Genomic DNA, 13,817 nt, shown 5'->3' on the forward strand with positions numbered 1-13,817 from the left:
GTAATCTAACGACATAGCATTCAGGCCATAAGTGCACGTATAGTTGGATCCGAATTTTATACACGTGTTACGGATGAAAATAACATGGCTAGCAAAGAGACTCAGTTGTAGGCATACGTAAAACTAAGGTCAATATGAGTAAAAAGACTAGTGTGCTCCGTGGTTGAACACTCGGGTGAACAGTCCCGCTGAGTGTGTAGATATACTAATACAAATTACGATTGAACGGGTTTTAAATTCTTGCAAACATAAAATACTTTGTGTCTGTTAATGTTATTCACCAGCTTTTAGCTAACGTATTATTTTAAACATTTTCAGGTAATCAGTAGTAAGTGATAAGGACAGTAGAGTAATAGGGAGACAGCTCATTTGAGATATAGAAGGATCTGAGGGCTCATTTTGTTAAACTCCTTATAAAACATGATTATGTTAAAATAAATGTTTTATGTTATCAAGGGTATTTAAATCCCTGTTTATATAAATAAATATTTTGTCAAAAGAATTTTCCGCTGTAATAAAATAAACTTTGATATATTTTCAAAACCGATACCAACTATTGGTCATACGTCTAGGCCCCTATGGCCTTGCGTGACAAACGTAACCGAAATTGACCGAATTTATGTCGACTCACCGCCACAACGCTCGGGTTTTACCAACACTCGTTTTACCTACTCACCACCGCAAAGCCTGAGACTGGCAACACTCAGGTTTTACCAACACCAAGGTTTTAATGACCAAAAAACGTTGTTTTAAATATTTTTTTTATATGTTAATTTGATGAAATTATTTTGGGGTTATTTCAACTCTTGAGTTTTACCAACGTTGTTTATAATGTAATGAATGTTGTTGATACGGCAGAATTCGTGTCAATTCGCCGTAGTAACACTCTGTTTTACCCTCCAGGGTCACATCTACTCTCCAATGCAACGCTCGATTTTTACCAAAGTCTGATTTTTCCTACTGAAATATTGTTTTAAATTTGTTATTTAAAAATAATACGATATAAATAAAAAATAAAATATAAAAAAATGATTTTATAAAAATATTATAGTATTTAATAAGTTACATCATCGGTCCTTCGCCTAATTAAGTTACATGATTAGTCCTTCAAGTTTGAAAACACTAAAATGTCCTTGATCTTAATTTAAATGTTAACATAAGTTAATGTTAATACTTAAGCTTGTTACAAAATTGAAAGCTTAAAACCCAAACTTGTTACTTTAAAACCTTAGTACCAAAAGATGTTATTTTACTCAAACCTCAGACACCGTCGGTCCATTTGTGTAATTGTGCCTTTTAAGAAAAACTTTTGTTTTTCAATATCACCATTATTTGGACTCAAGCTACCGTTGCCGTTTATTAATATAAACGTACTAATGTTTCCTATAGTAATTCCAAGTGACAAACTCTACCATACATTTTTGGTTCCTCATAAAGTTTACATGAATGCCTTACCATACTTTTTTCTTTAACTTTAAACACGGCTAATAAATAACACAACCAATTCTAAGGCACAAAAGGCGTCACAAACGCATTAAACATTAAAAAAAATGCAACCCCCGTTTTGAACCTTACAACTCTAGCGTTGTTAAAAGTGGTTTTTGTTGTTTACTTAGATCAATAAAAGTATTTTCTTGCTTCCATTTGAAGCAAATATATAAAGGACGAAACGATGGTTGCAAGCCCCCATTGATGTCAAACCTACCTTTAAAAACATTGTGTAAAGACTTTATTTCAATATGTAAATCTAGTGTGTCATTTAAGAATGAAAATATGCCACTTAATTTGTGACGGGTCCATTTGATTTGTATTTTGTACAATAGCATGGCCAATATTAAATAACGTTTAGTTTATACGTATATATTTAGCCTAATGTCTAATGATATCTAGTGGTGTATTAGGTGCTCCCTTCCTATGAAGGTCTAGGTTTCGTAAGTATCATAAGTTATAATTATGGATTTTAATCTTAACATTAAAACATATTTTAATGTGTATTGGTGCTAAAAACCGAATATATAGCAATGTCAAAACTAATAGATTAAAAAATTTTATATCTGATAAATAAGTAATTATCCGTGTCACGTGTCATAGTTTTATGAGTCTTATCTAGTTTTTTACGCTTCTCTAATTTCACCTTTCACTCATTCGTAATATATTAATTTTCAATTTGCAAAATTAAAGAAAAGTTTTTTTATTCAACTCTTGTAATACCAATTAACTATAAAAGATGAAGTAACCTTCAAGAAATAGTGTCATAATAATATCTCTAAATCAAACTCTTAGGAGTCATGAGTGTTCTGAATGCATGATCATCCATCCCTTCTCTCTATTATTTAAAGGATCATGCTTGTTAAAACTTTATTATATAAAAGTCTTGAAACATAGATTAACAAAAACTTGATGATAACACACAAGTCTCTTGATAATATTAATGACAAAACTTTTCTACCGAAACCTAAAAACATACATTTCTGCCATCAGTATAAAACTTTGATTATGGTTATTTATATATGGGCTCATTATTTAAGTTCTGCAGCATATATTTTTAGTAACAATTATTTAAAAGTAAAACATACTCTAGCCTCATATATATTGTTCCATATTAAAATTAAACTGGTTTGATAGTTACAATGTACTTTTTTGTGTTTTGACTAATTTATTTTATTCTCTTTTGTTTTTTAGTTTTCTTTTTTTTTTCCGTTTGTTGGATGTAATTGTTGCGTGATTTGCGGAACCGAGTTTTATGCATTTTCTTTTCACTTTGGAATTATAAAACAGATTATAATAATAATAATAATAATAATAATAATAATTATTATTATCATTATTATTTGTCATAAATTATAATAAACCGTCCAAGAGTATCGCCGTTAATTATATAAACGATAGACCAAATGAGGGTTTTTATACTGCCTTTGCCTGCGTTACGTTAGAGGGTTTCGACTCTTGTGACGGCATAATTGATGCCAAGCGGCATTAGGGGAAAAGGTTCATCCGATTACGTGGGGAGGATATTGAAACCAAGGGTTATGCCATTCGGGAGAAACTCTTTAGGGCTTCCAAAATTGTGTCGGCCACAATCCGACCTGTGACCACCCAATTATACTGAATATGGTCAGCGTTCAAAAGTTTTTTATAGAACGATAACTATTTATGTAATTAGGTGAAGAAACACTAAATGACCCCGGCAGATTACGGATAATCTGGGGGTTAAGTAGATGTTTCCCACGAGGGTTAGGTCCGGCAAAGATGGTCATTCTTCTGATGACCTGCAAAACAGACACCGTGAGCTCGTCACTGAGAAGGGGGGGGTACCTCCTTGTGACCACCCTCCGGCGTGAGAATCAGACTAGATTGCTCTGAATATAAGTGTATATTAAGAGAAATAGCTAGAGCAGATAAGATAGTATCAGATGATATATGAGAGTATATGATGATACCGGATAATATATGATACCGTTCCAAGGTGTTGGAGTATTTATAGCCGAAGGTAGGTTTCCAAGCAGGTACAGCCAGCTGTATAATATTCCTTTTCTACCAACTGTGGGCTACGCACGTGCCATGCTGGTGGTTGGTGGGTAGGCAGCGGCTGATAGTGACATGGCCGGCTGTGTACTATTCCTTTTCCACCAACTGCAGGCTATGCACGTGCCACGACAAGGGTTGGTGAGTAGGCAGCGGCTGATGGTGACATTAAGTACTAGAGCGTGCTCCTCGTCGTACTGTTGTCAGTGAGCTGTCACCCTGTGATGGGCTGCTTTGGTCAGATCTTGTCTATTTTGTCCATACCTTGGCAGGTATAGTACAAAAGATCCTCCAGAAGCGTACGGACTGGCTTATTTGGGCGGGAGTATTCCCGGCTTGCTCATTCCTTCTTCAGGTGACATTACTGAATTATTGAGAGTTAGTGTCTTGTGCGTGTAGCCTTACTATTAGTGCGGGTAGGATCCGCTGATGGCTTGTATCCGCAGCTGCGGGAACAGGCGGGGTACTTCACCATTGGGAGGCTTTTCCTGCGAGAATAGCTGGCGTACTGCGCGTAAGGTCTTCATCTCTCTGAGCATGGTGGGTCCTGCGGAACCAGTTGGTCTTTGCGCAGACGTCCCTCTTCAAGGTGAGTCTTGCGGGTCCAACTGGGCTCTGCTGCCTCTTTAAGTCCCCCCAGTCCAATGTTCTTCTCATGAATTGTTAATAAGTGAGGTGAACTTTTGGACTTAAGCAAGGGGTTTTGAAAAGGGTTTTGAAAATTAAGGTTCTCCGTGGGGATTCTTCCCGCGGGTTTCCTAATGTCACGTGCAGAAATTCCCGACTTTTCTGCTTGATCTTTGGGTATGATGCGGGTAGGTATGTAACCTCCTCGCAAGTCAGGAGCGTTGAGTTTCACTTGTGTAGATTCTCCACGAGGTTTTGGTAGTTTTAGACATAGTGATCAATTATGTTAAACAACCAATTCCATCTTGGAGCTTCAAACAATCTAGTTCTCAACGTTCCCGCTATGCGGGGATATTATTTCCCTTTCCACAAGCATGGCCCAGAAGATCCTTCTTGGTTTTAATTCCCTGCGAGTGCTAAGTATGTGAAGGGTTTCGCCTTGACACTGTACCCGCACTCGTCTTATAGTTACTTGACTCCCAAGGTATTCTTGGCTTCAATTCCCTGCAGGTGCTAAGTATGTGAAGGGTTTCGCCTTGACACTGTACCCGCACTCGTCTTACGGTTTCTTGGTTACCAAGGTATTCTTGGCTTCAATTCCCTGCAGGTGCTAAGTATGTGAAGGGTTTCGCCTTGACACTGTACCCGCACTTGTCTTACGGTTTCTTGGTTACCAAGGTAAGGGGGTATAGTCCCTCTTATTTTTGAATCTTTGAATCTTTTTGAATCTTTTTGAAATTCGAAGAGTTGGTGAAAGGATAAGAATAGTCCAAACTGTTGAAGGGACGTTAGCGTCGTCCGACGGTTTCTTCTGACAGTTTCAGGACGTGCAGGAAGTTATGGCGACGTGACAGTATATGGTCATTCTAGATGCTTTTTCAGGCGCGTGGGCGCGAGTTTTTGGGCGCGTGGGCGCGAATTTTTCGGCACGCGTCCTGTCGACAGCTGTTGCCAGCTTGCTTTCCACGTGTCATCGTCTCATTGCGCCTGCGCTTTTCCCTCTCCCCCGCATTAAATTCATCGCATTCATTGCGATGGGTATATAAAGGGGGAAGAGGATGCATCTCAACTCACTTTCACTTCTTCTAAGCGATTTCCGGCGAATACTCTAACTTTTGTTGAGCATTCTCCTGAAATCGTTCTTCTTTCCAACCTCAACATGTCTTCTACTCATGATCTTGAGGTTACTGCTGAAGAGTCCGACGTATACCCTGAGAACCCGATGTCCGCGTCTGACAAAGACGATAAGAGTACTGCTGGCGAGTGCCAGTGTGCTCTTTCCGTCGACCTTTATCAGTACATCGTCAAGAAGTTCATGCTCGAGCCTGAGTTTCCAGAGCCTCACCAGACGGTGTATGATGCTTCCAAGGGGAAGATAGGGGTGTATGCTGCATTCTTCATCTATGGGAATCTCAGGTTCCCATTGACGAAGTTTGTGTACCGTGTTTTGGAGAAACACGGTGTACACTTGACGGAGGTACACCCAATGGCGATCGCCAAGATCCGCCATTTTGAATGGTGTGCCTCATTCTGGGTGTGGAGCCCCGCGTCGACCGCCTGATGACCTTCTACTCTTGGAGGTGCATCCAAGGCTGGTACACCTTGGTCACTCGGATCAAGGGTTTGAAGATCTGTGCTACCGAGCGCAGTCTTCGGTCTTGGAAGGGGGAGTTCTTCTATATCTCTGCCCGTGTCGTCCCTATCGCGATGACATTCAAGAACGGGAGGGCACTCTCCAACCTTCACGCCTCCAACTACCAGGAGGCGGAATGGTTTACCAAGATCTCCCGGATCCAGACTCCGGTTTATCGCTTTGCGGAGTCTGGGATGGTGATGCTTGGGATGAGCCGGGTATGGAAGGATGCAGGTTCTGGGACGCCGCAAGTACCTATCATCCTCGAATACGGTTTGAATTCCACTCCCTACGGTATGCTCCGTCTTTTTTGCTGATTTAGGGTTTTTCTTTTAACTGTTTCTCTTTTATTTTCAGAGGGAAACAACTTGCAATCGCTTCTGCAACCGCGTGAGAGCGGTAGTCCCGCTCGGCTGGGTACTTGTGCTCTTGATGAGAACGAGTTGCCCATCCTGGAGCAAACGGCGGATAGGTTCGTGGAGGTCTACCCGCCGGGCCACGAGATTTTGAGCGCCACGCGGCCAGGTAAGGGATTCTTTAACCCTCGCCCTGTTCATGCTCAAACCTCTGCTGGAGTCTCCCTAATTTTATCATCTTCTGATGAGGGATCCGCAGATGGGCCTTTCTTCGTGAGGAAGAAGAAAGCTGCCGGCGTGAAGGGCAAGGCGAAGGTTGCCTCCACCGCCGATCAGGGAAATCGGTCCGATTCGGAGACCGAAAGTGAGGAGGTGGCGGGGAACCCTGGTGAGACCATTGTCACGGGGGTTGGGACAGTTGTCACCGCCGAGCAGCCAAGCGTTACGACGGTGACTGGCATGAAGAGGCCAGTTCCATCGGGTTCGTCCCCGCCCGTCAGAACCTTCAAGATTAGGAAAACCCGTAAGTATACTTTTTATCTTACCCGCAATTCTTTCCGCCATTGTTTTTAATATTTTGTTAATCTTCATGCAGGCGTGGATGCGACCGCATTCCAAAGTGGTGCGGGAAGGAGCAGTTCTGGACCCACGACGGTAGGTTTGGTCAACCTACCCGAGGCGATGACCCAGGCAGCTGCGCTTGTTTGCAGTGTTGGTTCAGTTGCTCATCCCGTCGAGGCAACTGTTCCAATTGTGACGTCATCTCCGCCGGCTGTCAGTGCCATATTCACTGCATCCTTCACTGAGCCGGCGGTGATTTTTTCTGCGGGCTCCTCCGCAGCGGTGGCCTCGGTTGTGAGTTCACCTCCAGTGAGTTCACCTCCGATGGTCTCTACCGCGGCGGCTTCAACCGTGCCTCCAGCACCGGCGACTACCTCGTCCCCGGCCGGTTCATCAGGTATGTTCAGGGTTGGGGCTTCTAGCCAATCTCTGCCTCCTTCCCATCTGCCTGACCTCTTGGATGGATATCCCTTAGGTTCGGATGATGGGTTTGGCGGCTACCGGCCTGTTGTCGACCCTACAAGTGCGTAGGGTTATTTTGGCCTTTTTTTTATCATCTTTTCCTAACTGTTTTTTGTTTTTACAGTTTCGGATTCCAATGAGGTGTATGTTCCACGGTGGAACATCCGCCGGGGAACAACCCTTCGAACGGCTGTGGACTGCGTCGAGTGGGCGCGTCATGCAGCCCCAAGTGGTGCGTTGGGGGAAGCCATGTTTAGCTACCAGGAGGGTAGGCTGACGAATGAGCTTCGGATTCTCCTTGCCAGGATGCAGCCGCACGTCGAGTTGCTTTGTCGTGAAAACGACAAGTTAAAGGCGGCGCGTAGCCAGGAAGTGGCTCAGGCACGGGCTATCCGGGAGGAGAACAGGAGACTTGCCGCCATTGCTGCGGAGAAGGAAAAGGCCTTCAAGGCCCTCGAGGTTGAAGTTCAGGCCCGGCTCGAGGCCCGTTCCAAGGCTACCCAAGCTGTTAACGAACAGCTTAGGTTGGCTAAGGAAACTGCGCGGAACGCGACCGAGAGGGCCACCAAAGCTGAAGCCATTGCTGAGCCTCTGCGCGCCGAGAATGAGGAGCTTAAAGCCAAACTAGAGAGGCTCCAGCAGGCTCATGATGCCTTGGCCATGGAAGACGCCAAGAAGCTCCAAGAGATCTTGGACCAGAGGGGTATGCTTGACCACACTGAGCGTAAGCTGAAGGGCATTGAAGAGGCTGCAGCTAAAGAAGTGTTGCTTGCCAACCTTAACCAAAATGAAGCCGAACGCGCCCGTGACCAAGCTCAAGACGCCCTCCAGGAAGCTCTGATCACCAAGGAATGGCTTCTACGAGAAGCGTTGTCGCAGGTATGCGTAGCTTCATAATATCTTTACGCTTTCCTTTATACTTAGAAAAGTTTTTGATACATATATATTTTTTGTAGGTTGTGCATCGGATCTTCACGAACACATCTTATGACGATGCCATGAGCGCAGCCCTCAACGCTTCCCATGAGGATGGGGAAAAGGCTGGTTTCCTGCTTGGTCTGGGGTTTGTTGAGAAGGGCATCCCGCCTTCCAACTTCCCTCTTTATGACGTGGACACTGAAGCTGCTTACGACCAAGCAGTGAACCAGTATGCTGCCTTCCCGCATCCGGTGGTGGAGAAGGTGAACGAAATTGTTGCTGCTGATGATGGGCTAACTATTCTCAAGGTTTTCCTTGAACCGCCACAGCTAACTGATGGTGCGGGTTCGAGTGGGTTTGGAGGGAGTGGTCCTGAAGTTTGAACCTTGAGATTCCTTCCCACCGTTAGGATAGATTTACATTTCTGCAGGCGGGTAGATACCTGGCCATTCTTGTAATGTTTGAAATGTTTGTGCGGGTAGGACCGTCACTTTCACTTAATGACTTGCTTTATAAACGTTATATGACTTGCTCATGCATATTATAGTTTAATTTGGCACTTGTTTTGCCTCATAAACAATATATGATTCGCTCGTACATACTTTAGTTTAACTTAGCAATTTTCCAAGTGTTTTGAATAAGTTAACCTTTCGACGCGTGGTTGTCAATAGGTTAGTGTTCAGTTTCCTCTATCATGATTGTGCGGGTAGGACCGTCACTTTCATTTAGTGGGATGACCAATCTTCACCTATAACTGACCTGCGTGAAGGTTTTCCTCATCTTTTCCTTAGAAATTTCTGCCGTTTTTTGTGTTTATGCGGGTTTTGCCGTCTTCCACACGCAACGACTTCCCCACTTATTTATGCGGTGAATACCGGCATATCAGTGTTTTGAATAAGTTAACCTTTCGACGCGCGGTTGTCAATAAGTGAATGTTCAGTTTCCTCTATCATGATTGTGCGGGTAGGACCGTCACTTTCATTTAGTGGGATGACCAAACTTTACCTATAACTGACCTGCGTGAAGGTTTTCCTCATCTTTTCCTTAGAAATTTTTGCTGTTTTTTGTGTTTATGCGGGTTTTGCCGCCGTCCACACACAACGACTTACTTCTTTTCACACTTATTTATGCGGTGAATACCGGCATATCAGTGTGGAAAGTTCATAAGTATAAATGTAAGACCATCAGCGTCAATGTGATAAGGAGAATCATTTCCATTAGAAGTGGCTCTGGGCCTTTTATTTACAAGTTTGGAATTGATCTACATGCAACCTGTGTAATTGAGCTCCCTTCCATGTTCTTGGGATGGGGGTGTCATCGAGCCTTTCGAGCCGATATGCACCTGGTTCGGAATCTCGTTGTTTACGCAGTATGTAGTCTCCAACATTGAAGCTGCAGTTTCATTCGTGTTTTCCCCAACTGGGGTTCTACACGCATTAACCTGCTTAGCGTTCATTACGCCACGAGGTGTGTGAGTTTCCCATCTCTGACAAATGCTTCGACGACGTCCTTCAAGGCTACGCATTCCTTCGTGGTGTGGCCTTTTGTCCTGTGGAAGTCACAGAATTTGCTTTGATCAGCGTTTGGACGCTGTCGGAATATTGGAGCCTTTGGCCATGGGAGCCTCTCGGTGGCAAATATTTCGATGACGCTTTTGGTGAGTAGCGTCCATCTGGGATTCCGGTTCGACGACTGCATGTTGTCCTTTCCGCCTAACCGAGGGTGCGAGCCGGATGAGGTGTCAAAGTTTACCCTTGACTGCCAAATACCAAGCTTCCTCTTTTTGTTTTGTCGGGCGGTAAGGACGTTGTTTTCTCTTGTTTTCTGAGTGTAGAGGTTTGTGCTCTGGGGAAGATCTCTACCCAGTTGCTTTTCCGTTTCCGCGAAGCGTTTAGCTGCTGTCATGATGGCATCCCACGTGGATGGCATGCCATCTTTACCCGTTAAGGTGCGGATGAGCTCTGGGTCTTCCGCGCCCTGGATGAAAGCAGCGCGAACAAGATCTTCGCTAATAGTGCCCAGACTTAGCTTCTTTGAATTGAAGCGCGTGATGAAGTTTAGTAAAGACTCATCTTCCTCTCGGATGCAGTTGAGGATCATCCATTGCTCTTCGGTATACTTTCTTTGCTGACTGAAGTGTTGGCTGAACTTCTGCTGGAAGTCTGCCCAATCGTAGATGTGGTGGACCGGTAGACGGTCAAACCACGCTCTGGCTGCCCCAACAAGAGTCATTTGGAACATGTAACACCACGTGGGTTCCGTCCAATTGCTGACGGTTGCCCCCGCTATGAATCTGTTCAAATGATCGTCTGGGTCAGATATACCATCATATGTGCCTATGTTGGACATTTGTTTGGCACTTTTCGGGGCAATTGCTTCCGCAATGTCCCTTGCAAATTTGGACGTTCCCGCATTTGCAACAGTTGGTCTGAAGGTTTTAGAGAAGTCACGTGGGTTTCCACCCGCGTTTTTTGGTTTAAAGGTTTCTCCAAAATTTCTGTGGAAATCTGCTTGTTTACGCTTCCCTTTCGCCCTATGGCGCGGGTTTGCGTCACTGTCAGATTCTTCCCAATCTTTATCATACTCGCACTCATTACTCATGTTGAGCTGTTGTCGAGTGCTTCCGAATTCGTCAGCCTGTTGGAGTGAACGTAAGCGTTCATCCAACTCAGCTTGGAATTCCTTCTGACGCGCTTCCGCCCACGCTTTAACTTGATCAAGTGTTTGGCGGGGGAGCCTCATCTATTCTCTCTCCAACTGGGTATCGGTGAATCCCAGTGAAGGATTGTTTACTGCACTTGCCCCGGCTTGGGTAACCGGGGTAGTGTTCGTAAAAATTGTGTACTCGCCGGTGTTCCCCCCAGTAGCTGGGGTTGTGGTTACCGGGGTTTCTTGGTCACTCGCTGGCCTTGGCACCGGAGTAACCTTAACCATCTTTCCAGAGGTTTTGAAAAAAACTGAAAAAGAATTAGTTCTAGCTTTTATGCACGGATGGCGCCAATGAAGAAACACTAAATGACCCCGGCAGATTACGGATAATCTGGTGGTTAAGTAGATGTTTCCCACGAGGGTTAGGTCCGGCAAAGATGGTTATTCTTCTGATGACCTGCAAAACAGACACCGTGAGCTCGTCACTGAGAAGGGGGGGGGATACCTCCTTGTGACCACCCTCCGGCGTGAGAATCAGACTAGATTGCTCTGAATATAAGTGTATATTAAGAGAAATAGCTAGAGCAGATAAGATAGTATCAGATGATATATGAGAGTATATGATGATACCGGATAATATATGATACCGTTCCAAGGTGTTGGAGTATTTATAGCCGAAGGTAGGTTTCCAAGCAGGTACAGCCAGCTGTATAATATTCCTTTTCTACCAACTGTGGGCTAAGCACGTGCCATGCTGGTGGTTGGTGGGTAGGCAGCGGCTGATAGTGACATGGCCGGCTGTGTACTATTCCTTTTCCACCAACTGCAGGCTATGCACGTGCCACGACAAGGGTTGGTGAGTAGGCAGCGGCTGATGGTGACATTAAGTACTAGAGCGTGCTCCTCGTCGTACTGTTGTCAGTGAGCTGTCACCCTGTGATGGGCTGCTTTGGTCAGATCTTGTCTATTTTGTCCATACCTTGGCAGGTATAGTACAAAAGATCCTCCAGAAGCGTACGGACTGGCTCATTGGGGCGGGAGTATTCCCGGCTTGCTCATTCCTTCTTCAGGTGACATTACTGAATTATTGAGAGTTAGTGTCTTGTGCGTGTAGCCTTACTATTAGTGCGGGTAGGATCCGCTGATGGCTTGTATCCGCAGCTGCGGGAACAGGCGGGGTACTTCACCATTGGGAGGCTTTTCCTGCGGGAATAGCTGGCGTACTGCGCGTAAGGTCTTCATCTCTCTGAGCATGGTGGGTCCTGCGGAACCAGTTGGTCTTTGCGCAGACGTCCCTCTTCAAGGTGAGTCTTGCGGGTCCAACTGGGCTCTGCTTGGACCTACCTCTTCATTAGGTCATTTCGTTATGTATCTTACCCATTGTGCTAATGTCATTTGTTCACCCGTCATTCTATTTTTTTTAATTATGTTTGGGAATGCTCGGTTTGAAACTTAGTCAGGCCGGCTTAACTAGAAAGCGAGCTTAGCTCGCCCGGTTTGTAACAAGCCTGATGGGGCTCGATTTTGCATGCATGCATGCTAGCTCTGCTGGGATTATTTTATTTTTATATACATAGGATATTATTAAAAATGTTTTTTTTTTTCGGGGGGGGGGGGGGGGTCGTCAAATAGCTCTCAAATCCCAATTCTTAATATAAGCAAGTTGGTAAAAACAACATTTTCGGGTTTTACACGATCATGTATTGTTTTTAATTTTTTTTGTGTTCGGCTGAAACTTACTAATTTTTCTTTTTAAAAATCAAGCCGAGCTCAAGCTCAACTTTTTAGCTCGGTTTTAAAACCGAGCCGAACTCAATCTTGCCCCAACTCGGCTCGTAAACAGCCCAACATGACAGAAATTGTCATTTCTATAATAAATCTTCAATAAGAAGCCTTCATAAATTTGTACCAACTGATAACATATTTACATTTAATAAAAATAAGGGAAAGTAAAAGATAAAAGGGGATGAGACTTGAGAGAAGCAAAAAAGGCCAATAATTCTCATAATTTTAAATGGGCCCTGAGAAGCCTTTAATCCCAACTATGTTGGAGATGATGTACAAATTAGTTGCGATAACTTTATTTGTGGGTTGGATTCCCCATGTTTTGCTAAATTCAGTGACTCTTAGAAAAAAAAAAACAGGGCTAATTATCAATATATAGAACTTTGATCCTTTTTTTTTCCTTTAAAATAGACATATCTAATTTAGCCTATATCTTCCAATTATTAAGTTTTTGATGAATAAACAAGTGACACGTCAGCGAAGCCGACTAAACTTAGCCGCCACTTTATGGACACGAAATTTTGTGAAATGTAAACGTGACCCACCTTTAACATATGAAAGTAAACTTAGCATGCATCTATGGTTATTTAGCCGGCATCCTTGACTCTTATCAGGCTTCGGGATATGTGTCTATTCACTTAGCCTGCTCAAACTCGGCTTGTAGGTTAAAGTTCACTTAGCCGTCTTTTTTTTTTCTTTTAGCCGCCAAAATTTAAAATATTTACCAAACCAATTAAATAATTAGCCAGCTTTCTTGTTTTTCTCTCTTAGCCATCTTCATTTAGCCGCCATATTAAGTACTTTAACCACCAAATTAAATATTTAGTCGGCTCACATTTTGTCTCTCTCTTAGCCGTCTTGATTTTCTCTCTTATCCGTCATGTTTTAGCCACCAAAGTTATATATTTTACTTACCTTATAAAACACTTTGGCTCACTTTCATTCTTTTTTTCTACAAGGATATAGTCCGGGCGGTTAAAAAATGCAAATTTGTTAATTGAGTTTATAAATATTAATAATATTAGTTTGCATCCTAGTTGGCTAATATAGTAAAATGACATGTGAAAAAATAGTTTTATGGCATGCACGGGTTTAGAAGTACTGGTAATACCGGTAGAAGTTTAGACAAAACATTACATACAAAAGTGGAGTTTTATCAAAGAATTAGTTTGTGTAAAAGACCATTAGGGCTGTCAGTTTTACCTGAAACCCAACCCGAAAAAACTCATACCCGAACCCGAACTAACCCGAACCGAAATAATTCGGGTTGGTTCTCGGGTTTGATTTATAAGATTTGGGTC

This window comes from Bidens hawaiensis, unplaced genomic scaffold (assembly GCF_021521415.1).
Source record: "Bidens hawaiensis isolate Kalapana, Puna unplaced genomic scaffold, B.hawaiensis_p1.1 tig00043465_1, whole genome shotgun sequence".
NCBI lineage: Eukaryota > Viridiplantae > Streptophyta > Magnoliopsida > Asterales > Asteraceae > Bidens > Bidens hawaiensis.